This window comes from Coenobita brevimanus, chromosome 90 (assembly GCF_032717465.1).
Source record: "Coenobita brevimanus isolate Jiangsu-jjx chromosome 90, ASM3271746v2, whole genome shotgun sequence".
Classification (NCBI taxonomy): Eukaryota; Metazoa; Arthropoda; class Malacostraca; order Decapoda; family Coenobitidae; genus Coenobita; species Coenobita brevimanus.
The window spans coordinates 4655429-4671135 of NC_137043.1; the positions used below are offsets into that span (position 1 = coordinate 4655429).

Sequence of the window (15707 nt, forward strand, 5' to 3'; positions counted from 1 at the left end):
TGAAACAGAAAATCTTACTCTCCTGTGCAAAGGGACTAATTGTGTAGTAAGTAGAGCAGATATCAGAGTAAAACTCGTTCTCTCTCCATCTCTGCCTGGCGAGATACCTCTAACTACAAGCGCGAACTGGCAATTATCTCGCTCTCGTACCAAGGCCAGTGCGGTGAAGGGTTGAATCGTCTGGACACATCTAGCAACTCCAGACGTGGAGGCAGGGTGAGCGACTGAGTCACTGAGCGACCGTGAGCGGGCGGCAGTGCGGTGTGGTGTGTGGCTGTACGCGGTGCGGTTGCCTCCGCCTCGCAAGACTGGCACTGGCAGTCACCCTAGGAGCAGCGTGGTGGGTGGATCGTCGTGTCGCTGGAGTAGAAACCTTGCAGAGCGTGTGGACTTGCAGTACGAATCTACCCGGGAACTTCAGCATCATATGACACCTAGGTAGTGTACATGCACAGTGAACCTTCAGACACACTTTTTGCAGCACATGTTAGTTAGATAAGGTAGGAACATTGAATGAATGTAAACAGGCTGTCTCATGTGCTCAAAGAGATACAGTTCCTCACCCACCTGAACAAGACTGATTTAGAACCATATGTACTACCCTATCTCCCTTCATACCTTTCTCCTTTCTATTTTGGTCCTGGCGTTGGTCTTCTACTTGTTGTGGTCTTGTCCTGTGCTTTTGTTTGGGGCTACTATCTACGAAGCCGAATGAGGAACCCACTAAAACCACGGGTCTGTACTCGCGGATTGCAAGTGGACATGGCTAAATAGTTAGCTACTCTACACATTGGTTAGGCTACACAGTAGTTAGGACAACAATGTCGACGGGGACGTCGAAAGGTGTGGCCGAGCGATGTTCTGGTGCCAATATTGTTTCTCATGACTGGTTGTAGTTTCACACTATTGTTGCATATTACATATAAAGTTGTTTATTCATAATTAACAATGTGTAACGTAGTATGAATGATAAACAAACAAACGCCATTTCACTGTAAAGTGTGGCTTGGGATAGGATGCGCAATCAGACATCTTCTTTTAATCAAAATCCTAGAGTAAAGGGAAGGCGATAGAGAAATATGAATTGTATATATGTTCAAGTCTTGGGGGAAATATTTACCGTGTTGGTATACCTTAATGTAATCAATACTATTTTATAGAGGTGTATAACGTACATGCTATAGTTATGATGCTTCTATTCATGTTTAAATCCCAGTTGTCTGTGGAGGTTTAGCACCTCTGATTTAGCTGACTCGGCGCCACACTCAGAGGGGATGGCGGCCGGCTAGGGCAGAAAGCACGTATCACTGGAACGAGAGGGACGTATAAACTCTGAGCACTCTTAGTGTCGCAGTTGTATCTTTCTGTGGCCAATAAAGTGAGATTTAATCTGCTCAGTTTCAGTTCACCTGTACACGCTACCTCTACATTCCTTCAACAGGAGACTACACCGATTCCCACCATCTCCAGTGTGTGAAAAGACGTTTTGTTGGAGTGTGTCACCCGGAGGTGACTTAACCAGGAGCAACGTTATAACCTTGCCTGGAACTGTGAGGTCACGACTCAGCTGATATAAATTGGTGATCAGCTGTGGGGTTCCAAGCTGATATATTAGTGACTAATTGAGGAATACCATACAACCGAAACGATTAAAGTGGGGGGAGTCCTGCCTGCTGTTACACACTTTCCTTCACTTTCATCCACTTCCCTTCACTTTCATTCACTTTCATCCACTTTCATCCACTTCCCTTCACTTTCATCCACTTCCCTTCACTTTCGTTCACTTTCAATCACTTTCTCATCTCTGTGTCCTGGGGGGCGCGGTAGCACAGTGGTAGCGCGCTGGACTTGTAATCGGGGGATTGCAAGTTCGAGCCTCGCCCGGGCTGCCGTGCCGGAAGGGGTAGGTCCATCCTGTAACCCTAGCGGGGCTATATAGTCCAATACAGGGCTTAGCTCGGGGGAACTCCATTTCTCCCATTTTTCATCTCTGTGTCCTCTCAGCCTCGTTTTCATTATCATCATCATCATCATCATCATGGCCATCATCGTCATCATCATCATCATACTCGCACCCGGGGCTAGAGAGGGAGGCCTTCACGTGGTGGCACTGATATGACTGGGAATCTCCCCTGCCCGGTTAAACAAACGTCCTTCAACACTACTACTACTACTACTACTACTAATAATAATAATAATACGATTACTACTACTACTACTACTACTGTACTACTACTACGATTACTACTACTACTTTACCTGTTAATTACAACCCCTTTTCCGGAAGCCAGTTAATGATTCACCTCAGCACACCTTCACCGATGGGCTGATGGTGGGGGAGAGGTGGTTGTATTGTAGATGGGGTGGAGTGCGGTGTGGACGGGTGTGTGGGTGGAGGGTGGTGGGGAGGATATGGATGGGTGTGTGGGTGAAGAGGTGGTGGGGTGGATGTGGATGGGCGTGTGGGTGAAAGGGTGGTGGGGTGGATGTGGATGGGCATGTGGGTGTAGGGGTGGTGGGGGAGATGTGGTTGGGGTGCAGTGTGGTATGGATAGGTGTGGTGTGGTTACGTAGACAAGCAGCGTGGAAAGAAGTAACTCAATTTGTTCCGTTACTGAACATATGGTCCAGTCCCCTCCCCCCCCCTCTCTCTCTCTCTCTCTCTCTCTCACACACACACACACACACACACACACACACACACACACACACACACACACACACACACATACACACACACACACACACACACACGCACGCACGCGCGCGCAAACCACCTGTAACCACACACTACCACAGTCGATAAATTCCTCTATGTAACCTTCCCTGTGTTATCTTTTTATAACCTTCGGTCCGAATTACCGTAAAAATAAGAGGCTTCGTAACTCCTTTTCAATTGCGTTTTATTCTGAGACTGGTTTAATGGTCCTGGTTTCTTCTCTCACCATGTGTAGATTTGTCAAGATGGGCTCGACGACGACGATGATGATGATGATGGGAGTGAATGAGGAAGTGTACTTCAGGGGCGACTGTCCTATAACACCCATTATCAAGGACTTCGACTGGGAGACGGTGAGTGATGATGATGATGATGATGGCAGTACCTACCTACATCTTAGCTTTCTTCAGTACTTACCTGCCTACGTCTTCTTCAATACTTGGGAAGATGATTCGAGCAGGAGAGTTATTTCGTTGGGTACCAAGAGGTGGGACGGTGCTGGAGTGGGACGTATATCAAGAACTACAAAACGGGCAATATATCTACCAGGGTCGATTTTTGGGACATTTTGTAAGCAGGTGTGTATAAGTAGGTAAGTGTGTGTGTGTGTGTGTGTGTGTGTGTGTGTGTGCGCGCGCGAAGCAAAAACAGACATAATTCTCCCAAATAATATATGAACCAAACTTTCTCATTTTCATTTGTGTGTGTGTGTGTGTGTGTGTGTGTGTGTGTGTGTGTTTGTTTGTTTGCGTGTGTGTGCGTGTGCGTGTGCGTGTAAATCAAAAAGATAACTTCAAACCCTCATCCTCCCAGCCTGAACCGCCCCACAGTCCTTACCGCAGACGTGACTGCTAAGAGGCCCTACTCTGCCCCCCAACTTCCTGACTTACACCATTCCCGGAATGCCTGTCTTTGAGGACCACTATCAAGTATTAGCCACCGATTACGACTCGTGGACACTCGAGTATGCCTGTGTCCCCAAACCCATCGGACATACTAGTGAGTCTATTCGTTAATCTTGCTTTGTTTATTTTTTATAGTTATTGACGTGGGTGCTATTCGATTACTTGGACTAATATTCACTTCACTCCATCTTGAATGCTGAGTTGTTGCAATGGAATTTTACTAAAATGCTATGCTTGTCACGAAGAAGTGCCATTCGGTGTTGTCATAGAATTGCCGTCTTCCGTCACCGAGCTACCTGAAATAAGCTGAAGGTCGAAAATCTGGGCCAAGTTACATTGAAACGCGTATAGTGAGTTGGATATAGTAAGCTATGGGAGAGAAGAGAAGGAGAAATAGGGAGAGGATGTGAAAAAGGAAGGAATGGGAAGAGAAGGGTAAGGGAAGGCAGGAAAGAAGAAATGGCAGGGTACGGTAGGGTAATGGTTGAAGGGATGTGTGTGTTTAAGGGAAGGATAGGGGAGAAGATTGGATAGGGTAGGGGATGGAAAGCAAGGGTTGAGTAGGCCAGTGTAAGGCAGGATAGGGGTAGGCTAAGGTAGACTAGGGTAGGAGAGAGCAGAGAAGGGTTGTTAGGGCAGGAGAGAAGTAAGACCCAAACTTAACTAAATCAAACTCAGTCTACCCAAACCAACCCAATCTGACCTAACCTAACCTCATCTCAACAGGAATAGTTTGGATTCTGACCCGAAGCCCCCACCCCCCCTACCACGTCATCGGGGAGGCGAAAACCACCCTTATCTCTTTGGACATAGATGTCAAATTCTTGGAGAGACAGGATACATCTTTTTATAAGCATTACTGTGTGTGTGTGTGTGTGTGTGTGTGTGTGTGTGTGTGTGTGTGTGTGTGTGTGTGTGTGTGTGTGTGTGTGTGTGTGTGTGTGTGTGTGTGTGTGCCCAGAGGGGAGTTTTTGCCGTCCATCCTCTTTTGTTGATCTTGTCCTTCAGTAAATCCACTTTACTGTTTTTACTTTACCTGTGTTTATCTCACCCGTGCAACCAGTGAGGCAATTAAAGGTTCTCCACACCTGGGCTACGATAGATAAATTTAGAGCTGATACATCTGTTTGTTTGTTTGGCTGAGTTAGGATGATTGTCGTTGCTTTTGTTAGTTTTGTTGTTGCTTTTGTTTTTGTTGTTTGTTTATTTTTTTGGCACTGCTTAGGATTAGATTTAGAACTGGACTGGCATACAAAGATGCACATACACATACACACATGCACATTCACACATACACATATGCACATACACACACACATGCAGATACACACATAGACATTTAAATACACTCAAATACACATATGCACATACACAAACAAACTCACATACACACGTACAAACATGCACATACACATGCTTAAAAATAAACACATATACATCTATAGTAGTACACAGAGTACATACACACAAACACACATACGTTTATATTTACATAGACATTCACTCATACACACAGACAGGCACACGGTGCTTACATAAATACACATACTTAAGCACATACACATAAAAGCATAGCACTACACATAAACAAATGCACACACATAGGCTACTGAGAAACATACATACACACATATAAATACATACGTACAGACACATGCACCTACATACGTACACACACATATACATGCACATACATACACATAACTATACATGCATTTACATACACATAACTATACATGCATTTACATACACATAACTATACATGCATTTACATGCACATACATACATATACACCTGCGTAAGTACACATACATACGTACATACACATACAAACATAAATACATACATACATACATTCAGAAAATTTGTTGAAGACTGATTCGAAACTAGAGAAAACTTGTTCTTTATGAGAAACTAAGATAAATTTTGAAAAGTAAATGTCTACTCCTATTTATCTATTTATTTATTTATTTTTTATTTATTTTTATTTATTGGATTGTTATTTTTCATCTTTTTACGTATATTATTTTCTTCATCCTACTTCATCTCATCCTTAGGCGAAAAACATGATGATGAAGAGGATGATGATGATGATGATGATGATAAGGAGGAGGAGGAGAAGGGGGATGATGATGATAATGATGATGATGGTGATGAAAATGTGGAGGAGGAGAATGGGGATGATGATGATGATGATGGTTATTATGATGATGATGAAGAAAAGGGTGATGATAATGATGATGGTGATGATAGTAATGATGATAATGATGAGGGTGATGATGATGATAATGATGGTAATGATATGCCTTTGGGTTAACTCGGAGGGAGAGTGGTAGACAGGACGAATCGTACCTCATGCTGGAGAAGTGTGCATGGAGAAGTCTTAGTCCGCGAGAAGAGGTATGTATGTGGCAAGCGTAGTAGTAGCAGTGGTAGTAGTGATGCTGGTAGGCGTAGTAGTGGTGGTGATGACGGTGGTGGTGGTGGTAGTATGATCTGACAAATCTAAACTGGCAGCTAGGGTGTGGTGCGACCCTCTGTCCAGTTATGCTATGTTTCCCAAACCCGCGATGTGAAACGGCTGTTATATATGTAAAAGGCAGCACAAATAAGATAAACACATACGAATGCAATGTTAACGTGTGTATTATAATACATGAAAGAACAGTAAACTTATTATGCATAAAATATTTATACGGCAATACAGAAACGTGGCATAAATAGTTTCCAGTGTTACTAAAAAAAAAAAAAAAAGTAGTCACTGTTATTGGCCTGTACCATATTTCTTGGGTGGATAATAATGTCACAATTATGATTATTTGATAATGTGCAGGAATATAAGTAAAAGTATGCCAATTTCGTAGTAAAAAAAATAATATATTAAACCTCCCTGAGCGGCAACACTCACACCGACCCAGTCTAACCCGGCCAGAGCGACTTGGTTCACTTTCCTTTGTGTCCTTGACTTAAGAACATAAGAAGAGACGATAACTGCAGTAGGCCGGTTGGCCCATACTAGGCAGCTCCTGGAAGAGTAACTGAACTACTAGAATGAGATAAGGATAGCAAAGAAGAAGGCTCTCCCCCGCCCTCCAAACCCTCCAGCCGAAGCCGGCAGGAAAAAGTCAGAGAGAACACCACGCCGTATAGAAAAACTGGCGTGGACATTTTACAGGAAAGTTTGACAGGAGAATAGAGACTATCATAGTGTAACCTGAAAAGAAAAAAATTATGAATTAGTATTGGTTATAAGATTTTCTTTTTTCTATATCCACCCCTTATATGTCATATGCTTATCTAGCCTATGCTTGAAACTCTCAGTGGAAGAGGCAGCAACTATTTTACTAGGTAGCTTATTCCATTCGACTACTACTGTATTACCAAACCAATTTCTACCGATTTCCTTACTGAAACGGAATTTTTCTAGTTTGAAACCATTATTTCTAGTTCTATCCTGTATGCTCACTTTAAGTACCTTGCTAATATCTCCCTTATTTATACCATTCATCCACTTAAACATCTCAGTTAAGTCTCCCCTTACTCTACGCCTCTCTAGCGAATGCTGACTTAGTCTTTTCAGTCTGTCTTCATATGACAGGTTCCGAACGTCATGTATCATTTTTGTCATTCTTCTCTGTACATTTTCTAACGAATTAATATCCATTCTATAGTAAGGACACCAAAATCGTACTGCGTAGTCTAAATGTGGCCTTACTAATGCGAGATAAAGTTTCAGTATTACTTTAGATGATCTATTGCTCACGCTTCTCGAAATAAATCCTAGGACCCTATTTGCTTTATTTCTCGCATTAATGCACTGTTGCCTAGGTTTAAGGTCGTTACTAATCATAACTCCTAGATCTCTCTCGCATTCCGATTCGTTAATTTCTTTGTTATCTAAGCTGTATTTAGTATCTCCAATGGTCTTGCCTACGTTAGGTACTTTACATTTTTCAACGTTAAATTCCATTTGCCAAGTTTTAGACCATTTGGACAATGTATCGAGGTCTTTTTGTAAGTAATGGCAATCGTCAGTCGAGTTAATGATACGCCCTATTTTTGTATCGTCGGCAAATTTGCTGATTCTGCTATTGACTCCTAAGTCTAGATCATTTATATATATGATAAATAATAAGGGACCGAGTACTGAACCCTGTGGTACGCCGCTAGTTACTAATCCCCAGTCCGACTTAGTTCCATTTATTAATACTTTCTGCTTTCGTCCTTTCAGCCAGGATTCTATCCATTTTAAGATATCGCCGTCTATACCGTGTGCTCGAACCTTTCTAACTAACCTTTCGTGTGGGACCTTATTAAAAGCTTTACTAAAGTCCAGATAAATAACATCGTAAGCTTTATCGCTATCTACTGCCTCATAGACCTCCGAGTAGAATGACAACAAATTTGTGAGGCAGGATCGTCCTTGCCTGAATCCGTGCTGACTTTCGTTTATAAGATTAAATCTTTCTAAGTGTTCTCTAATCTTATTTGCCAAAATTGACTCTAACATTTTTTCCTACTATTGACGTTAGACTTATCGGACGATAATTCGACGCAGCTGATTTATCACCCTTTTTAAAGATGGGCACTACGTTTGCGGTTTTCCACGCCTCTGGAACTTCTCCTGAACTTAAAGAGTCATTAAATAACGTTAAAAGTGGCTGACATAATTCTTCTTTGGTTTCCTTTATAATTTTTGCATATATATCGTCCGGACCTGGCGATTTTTGAGGTTTTAACTTATTAATTTCTTTCAATACGTCCTCCTTACTAATGGTTATTTTACTAAGAATATTTTCCGTATTCTCATGGTAAATATTTGCTGCTTGAGGGACCAGGCTTAGATTTTCCTTGGTGAATAGTGATATGAAATAATTATTTAGGATGGAGCACATTTCTTTATCTTCACTGGTAATGTCACCTGATTCTGTTCTGAGTGGTCCTATCCTATCTTTATTTTTCGTTCGGTACATTTGATAAAAACCCTTGGGGTTTACTTTTGATTCACTTGCAACCTTAATTTCATAACTTCTCTTTGTTTTTCTTATCTCCCTCTTTACTTCTCTATTTAAAATTGTGTACCAGTTACGTAAGTGTTCCTCTCCACGTTTTATTTTTCTATATATTCCTTTCCTTTGGCCTATGAGAGATTTTAATCTGTTGTTTAACCATCTTGGTTCTGAATTGTTAGTTCTAAATGGTTTTGAAGGAATATATCTATCTTGGCCTCCGTGTATTATATTTATTAACTCGTTATAGTTCGCACTGGTCGAACGTCTGTTTGGTACTGGAGCTGAGTTAATTTCCGTGACCTGGACTACATTCCTATCTACCACCTCCCCCCTCACAGACACCTGACGGACATCCCCACGTGCTTCCTGCGCCTGACCTATGACCTGGGTATCCCCACTGACCTGACATTCCCTCAAATAGCTAGTCTCCCTGTGGAATACCGTTCGATAATAAGCTCTTAAGCCATCGAAATATCCTAGACGAAAATTAGGAACGGTGGAGGTATTTTCAGTGGAACAGACATCCCAAATAAATTTGAACTTAATTTCTTCATGATAGCTATTACCAAGTCGTCCACCAACCTCTATATCGCTAATGACATTTTCTTTATTAGCTAAAACCAAATCTAGTATATTATTACCTCTGGTGGGCTCCCCGATATACTGATAAAGGAAATTATCCTGTACCACCTCTAGAAATTCCTCTGACTTTGCATCTCCTGTCTGATTTCTCCAATCTATCCTTGGCAGATTAAGGTCCCCAACAATTATTACTAAGCTGGATTGTGATGCTTTCCTAATTTCCTCCCAGAGGTATTTACTATCAGCTCTACTTAATTTTGGAGATCTGTAAATTGCTCCTAAGACTAATTTCTCCCTATTGTTACTAATTTCAACCCAGACACTTTCTGTGTCCCTATTTACTTTAATGTCTGCTTTATGGTAACAGTTTAATTAATCCTTTACATAAATAGCTACCCCTCCCCCCTTTCTTCCCTGACGGTTTGACACAAAAATATTATAGCCTCTTATCTGATATTCTGCTAAAAATTCTCGAGTGTTTGTATTCATCCAAGTTTCACTAATAACGGCAATGTCTATTTTCTCTGTACAAATTAAAGCCCTCAGTTCATCCATTTTATTACGTAAACTCCGGCTGTTTGTGTAGTACACTTTCAGATTATTACGAGTAGTTATGCCTTTACCTTGGCATTTACTGTTATTTATTTTATTACTAACTGGGAAACTCTTTACTTTACTAATATAACAATTTTTTGTACTATCGCTTATCGCCCTTCTATCATCGCTTGTTCTATCATCTATCATCGCCTGCTCAATTTGAGGTGCCTGAGTGGATGTATCTACACTATTGGTTGAACTTTCGTTCTTAATTTTGCAAGTATCGATGCATCTATCCAAACATGGTAATAATGATTTCTGACTGTAGTTGCTGCATCTTCCTGTACACCTACTTCTCAATCTCGAAAAAATCCCTCCAACTCCCTATCTATCATTCCAGCTAAAACAGTAAGTCCTTGCCTGCTAAGATGAGTCCCATCCCAACTATACAAGGCACTTCGTCCATAAAACCGGTCCCAGCTGTCTATGAAAGGTATTGCATTATCTGTGCAATACCTTTCAAGGCGGCAATTAAACCCTATTGCCCTGCTCAACCATTCCCTTCTAACCCGCCACCTGGGTAAAACACCAAGCACTACAGGGGTTCCTCCCCTCTCCCTAACCTTTTCTAACATCAGTTTTTACCTTTGCCATAGTACCTCACTCTTACGGCTACTAATATCATTGCCTCCTACACTGAGGCACACAGTGGGTTTGTCACCACTTTCCTTTACGATATTTGAAATTTTATCTACCACATTAGCCACCCTGGCCCCTGGAAGACACACATGTTTAGCGAGTGGAGTATACATGGCTCTGTTCAGATATCTCACCTGGGAGTCTCCAAGAACAACAACATTTTTCTTACCTTTCTTGTTCTGATTATACTTACCTGTACTGGAAGTTCTCTCACCTTCCTTCTCCTCTACTTCCCTCTCTGCCTTCCCTTCACATTAATCCCGTAGTGCGTCGAATGCATTAGATGTCTTAACTTCCTTTTGCTTTTTAAGAGTGAACTTCGTTGCACCCTTGTTAACTATACCCTTTCTCAGGAAACATGAAGGAGAGAATTTTACAAAGCCTTTGCCAAAATCGGAACACGAGTGACCGTGTGAAGGATTAAGAGGTCCCCTCGGGATTCTGGACCTTCCTCCTTCCCTCTTCCGTTTTCTTTCCTCTACACACACACACACACACACACACACACACACACACACACGACGCTTAAATAATAAAACAATGTGTAGCCTCTACTTATCTGTCAGTGTCCTTATATCGGTCCATATGAGGAGGCATGTAGGATGGGAGTGGCCCGGGTCGGAATGTGGGGAGGGGTTGGGAAGACATGAAAGATGAAGAAAAATTATCTTATTTTATTTCATTGTTTTATTACTATTCTTTATGAAAAAACATAAAGTGATTTACAATAGTATTACTGATCGAAGGATCAACAGTAGCATTTCCTTTATAAATATTCATTATATTCTAAAATTTACATTGAAAATACAATCTCTCTCTCTCTCTCTCTCTCTCTCTCTCTCTCTCTCTCTCTCTCTCTCTCTCTCTCTCTCTCTCTCTCTCTATCACTCGATATTCATGTCTCCCTCATCTAAACCTTCTTCTTCACTGGTGGAATCATTCGCCACGTTAATGACGAATTCTTCGACCATGTGATTGCGCTCAATGTCATTTCTGATATATTCCTGTTCTAGCTTTCTCGTATGCCCCACACATTTTTGCCAGTTTTCTGGTGTCACTTTCCTCACTGCATTTCTTGTGATGCTAGAGAGAGAGAGAGAGGTGAGGAGTGGCCACCTGTCCCCTGGGAATGACCAGCCTCTCTCTCTCTCTCTCTCTCTCTCTCTCTCTCTCTCCCCCTCCATCCCTCTCTCTCTCTCTCTCAAGGTTCTGTAGTAGTGAATAATAATGTCAATGCAAAGTATAACTTAACTGTGATATAAGTATTATAAAATAAATAAAACATTGGAATATATTTATAGAGAACAACTACAAGAAGTCCCCTCGAGACGTCTGCATGTGGAACTGTCATTAATTCCCTGTGGGCCAATTAACGTTCACCTTCATACATGTCTACACCCTTCTGCCACAATTTTCGCCATAGATTCCACAATATTTCTCCTCATCTTTACATTCCACTACAAAGCATACCATTAGTCATGATAATGATTGCACACACACACACACACACACACACACACACACACACACACACACACGAGAGAGAGAGAGAGAGAGAGAGAGAGAGAGAGAGAGAGAGAGAGAGAGAGAGAGAGAGAGAGAGAGAGGGTAGATGGGGGAGGGAGGAGGGAGACAAGAAAAAAAAAAGTTGCATTCAAAAACAGGAACCACAGTTCATATTTACCTGTGAGCATGGCGGGTCACTTATACCCATTCATTGTGTGTGTGTGTGTGTGTGTGTGTGTGTGTGTGTGTGTGTGTGTGTGTGTGTGTGTGTGTGTGTGCCTCTTGCCCTCAGGCCTTGTCCCTGGCCAGCCTGTATTCCCACAGGTCGTTAAATCAGATGCCTTCGGCCTTTGACAGTGACTTTGGAGTAAAATAGACGATATTCTACATTCGTTTTTCCTGAGACAGACAGTGTCCAACCATCAGCCTTTTTCTCTTTCTCCTCCATCTCCTCCAACAATTCCCTCATTTGTGCCTTCTCCTGCCTGAGAATTTGTACCTCCCGCTTCAGTTCGAGAAGTTCCTCTTTTAATTCAGGGTAGTCCTTTTCAATACCCGCAGTGGGGACACAGCTCTCTGCCGAGGAAGCCATTACGCACAAATTCACACAACCACTATCACAGATCACTAAAGCACACTAGCATGGCATCTCACCCAGCCCCCAATAATAAATATTTTTAAAAATAATTAGATATAATGAAAAATAAAGAAATGAAAGCATAAGTTTATAAGTCACTCATAAATGAAAGAAAATTTCCCAGGGTGACGCACATCTCCCCCCAGGACAGAGAGAGAGAGAGAGACAGAGAGAACAAATTTAGTCTTCTGAGTCTGTTTTCATATAAAAAGTTCCGAGTATCATGTATCATTTCTATCATTTTTCTTTGTGTTTTCAAACGAACTTATATCCATCCCTACATGTTGCTACTACAGTGCTATGTCCATCACTGATGTGCAGTACTGTTAGCACCAGAGTCATAATGACCACCCTGTTCCTCCCCTACATCTGCCTCTTTGTCTGAAGCCCTCACACCCTTTACCAAGCCTGCCCAACCCAGCCCTGCCCCCCTAATTACTGACGACGCAAAGCTCTCCCTTTGCCTCATCTACCACTCCATACCTTCTGTATTATCCTTCTCTCTCTCTCTCTCTCTCTCTCTCTCTCGCTCCTTAATCCAGATCAAAGTCCATTGTCTCCACTCATCCTGTTATCCCCCTACCCCTCCCCGGAGAAAAACTGCGACATCCTTGTAAATAATAAACACGCGCGGCCGTCTGACCCTCTCTCACTTGACCCCGCTACTCTTTGTTCCGACTTTCCGACCGCCACCTACTATACTACTACTACTAATACTACCAACACACACACACCTCCACGGGTTATTAATAGAGAAGAATGAGAATAACTGGCTCTCACCACTCCCAAGACTGATGGAGGAGGTGTGTGTGTGTGTGTGTGTGTGTGTGTGTGTGTGTGTGTGTGTGTGTGTGTGTGTGTGTGTGTGTGTGTGTGTGTGTGTGTGTGTGTGTGTGTGTGTGTGTGTGTGTGTGTGTGTGTGTGTGTGTGTGTGTGTGTGTGTGTGTGTGTGTGTGTGTGTGTGTGTGTGTGTGTGTGTGTGTGTGTGTGTGTGTGTGTGTGTGTGTGTGTGTGTGTGTGTGTGTGTGTGTGTGTGTGTGTGTGTGTGTGTGTGTGTGTGTGTGTGTGTGTGTGTGTGTGTGTGTGTGTGTGTGTGTGTGTGTGTGTGTGTGTGTGTGTGTGTGTGTGTGTGTGTGTGTGTGTGTGTGTGTGTGTGTGTGTGTGTGTGTGTGTGTGTGTGTGTGTGTGTGTGTGTGTGTGTGTGTGTGTGTGTGTGTGTGTGTGTGTGTGTGTGTGTGTGTGTGTGTGTGTGTGTGTGTGTGTGTGTGTGTGTGTGTGTGTGTGTGTGTGTGTGTGTGTGTGTGTGTGTGTGTGTGTGTGTGTGTGTGTGTGTGTGTGTGTGTGTGTGTGTGTGTGTGTGTGTGTGTGTGTGTGTGTGTGTGTGTGTGTGTGTGTGTGTGTGTGTGTGTGTGTGTGTGTGTGTGTGTGTGTGTGTGTGTGTGTGTGTGTGTGTGTGTGTGTGTGTGTGTGTGTGTGTGTGTGTGTGTGTGTGTGTGTGTGTGTGTGTGTGTGTGTGTGTGTGTGTGTGTGTGTGTGTGTGTGTGTGTGTGTGTGTGTGTGTGTGTGTGTGTGTGTGTGTGTGTGTGTGTGTGTGTGTGTGTGTGTGTGTGTGTGTGTGTGTGTGTGTGTGTGTGTGTGTGTGTGTGTGTGTGTGTGTGTGTGTGTGTGTGTGTGTGTGTGTGTGTGTGTGTGTGTGTGTGTGTGTGTGTGTGTGTGTGTGTGTGTGTGTGTGTGTGTGTGTGTGTGTGTGTGTGTGTGTGTGTGTGTGTGTGTGTGTGTGTGTGTGTGTGTGTGTGATTTTGCGGTCTGCGCTTTTTGGGCGCGTTTTCGGGATGGATTGGGCACCCAACATCACCCAACGACCTGGCACCAGAGTTGCCAGATGGCGGATTTTCCGCCAAATTGGGCGGTATCAAATTGAGGCTGGCGGGATAACTTTAACATTGGCGGTTAGGCGGTTTTTGGGCTAATTGATATCTTAACTGGCGGGTTTTGGGCGGCTTCAGTTCGAGAGGGTATTTGCTAAATTAACCTTACTGTAACTCTTGTCACTTAGCAAAAACAATTGTGACCGGAGAGATCAAGATCGAGGGAAGGTGGTGGTGGGTGGAAATGACGAAACAATTAGCACCCGGCCCAGCCCTCCCTCGGGATATGACTTCCCTAATCCACACTCAAACACATGTCACGGGGCCTGACGGCCATGTATGCCGTGGTGGTAAAATAAAAGAGGTAGCATTTCAATTTTAGTCAGGGGGCAGTGAAGAGAGGTTTGCTGGATAGTGGAACTGGGAAGACAATGGGCAAATATGCAAAATATAACAGAAAATACAATAAAAGCTGTGAAAAAGAGAATGGATTACGATAACGGATTGTCTGTCCCCCGGGTTAGGTTTTAACTTATTAATTTCTTTCAATACGTCCTCCTTACTAATGGTTATTTTACTAAGAATATTTTCCGTATGCTTATGGTAAATATTTGCTGCTTGAGGGACCAGGCTTAGATTTTCTTTGGTAAATACTGATATGAAATAATTATTTAGGATGGAGCAGCACATTTCTTTATCTTCACTAGTAATGTCACCTGATTCTGTTCTGAGTGGTTCTATCTTATATTTATTTTTCGTACGGTACATTTGATAAAAACTTTCGTATCAATGGCCAGAGAAACATGCCAAGCCTTTCTCAGCTTAAGAATATTAGCCAGCAGGAAGAGGGAAAGGGAGACCGAGGATGAGATCGACTGATGAAGTGGAGAGGTATAAGGGAGAGAATGGGTGTAATTTTGGGGGATGGAAGCGAAATGGCAGGGGACAGGGCGATATGGAGGCGATTTATTTGTTGCCTCCTCTTACGGGATTAAGGCGTCTGGCTATAGATAGACAGATAGGAAGAAGAGAAGAAGAAGACGGAGAATATTAAATAAGAACATAAGAGGAGAGGATAACTGCAGTGGGCCGGTTGCCGCATGCTAGGCAGCTCCTAGAAGAGTAACTGAACTACTAGAATGAGATAAGGATAGCAAAGAAGAAGGCTCTCCCCCGCCCTCCAAACCCTCCAGTCGAAGCCGGCAGGAAAAAGTCAGAAAGGATATCACACAGTATAGAAAA

General features: G+C 42.7%; 1 pseudogene; it reads left to right on the top strand.

Annotated features, from left to right (window-relative positions):
- The first annotated feature begins 2964 nt into the window (after positions 1 to 2964).
- Positions 2965 to 15707, top strand: part of LOC145411554 (lazarillo protein-like) — a 44170-nt pseudogene continuing 31427 nt past the window's right edge.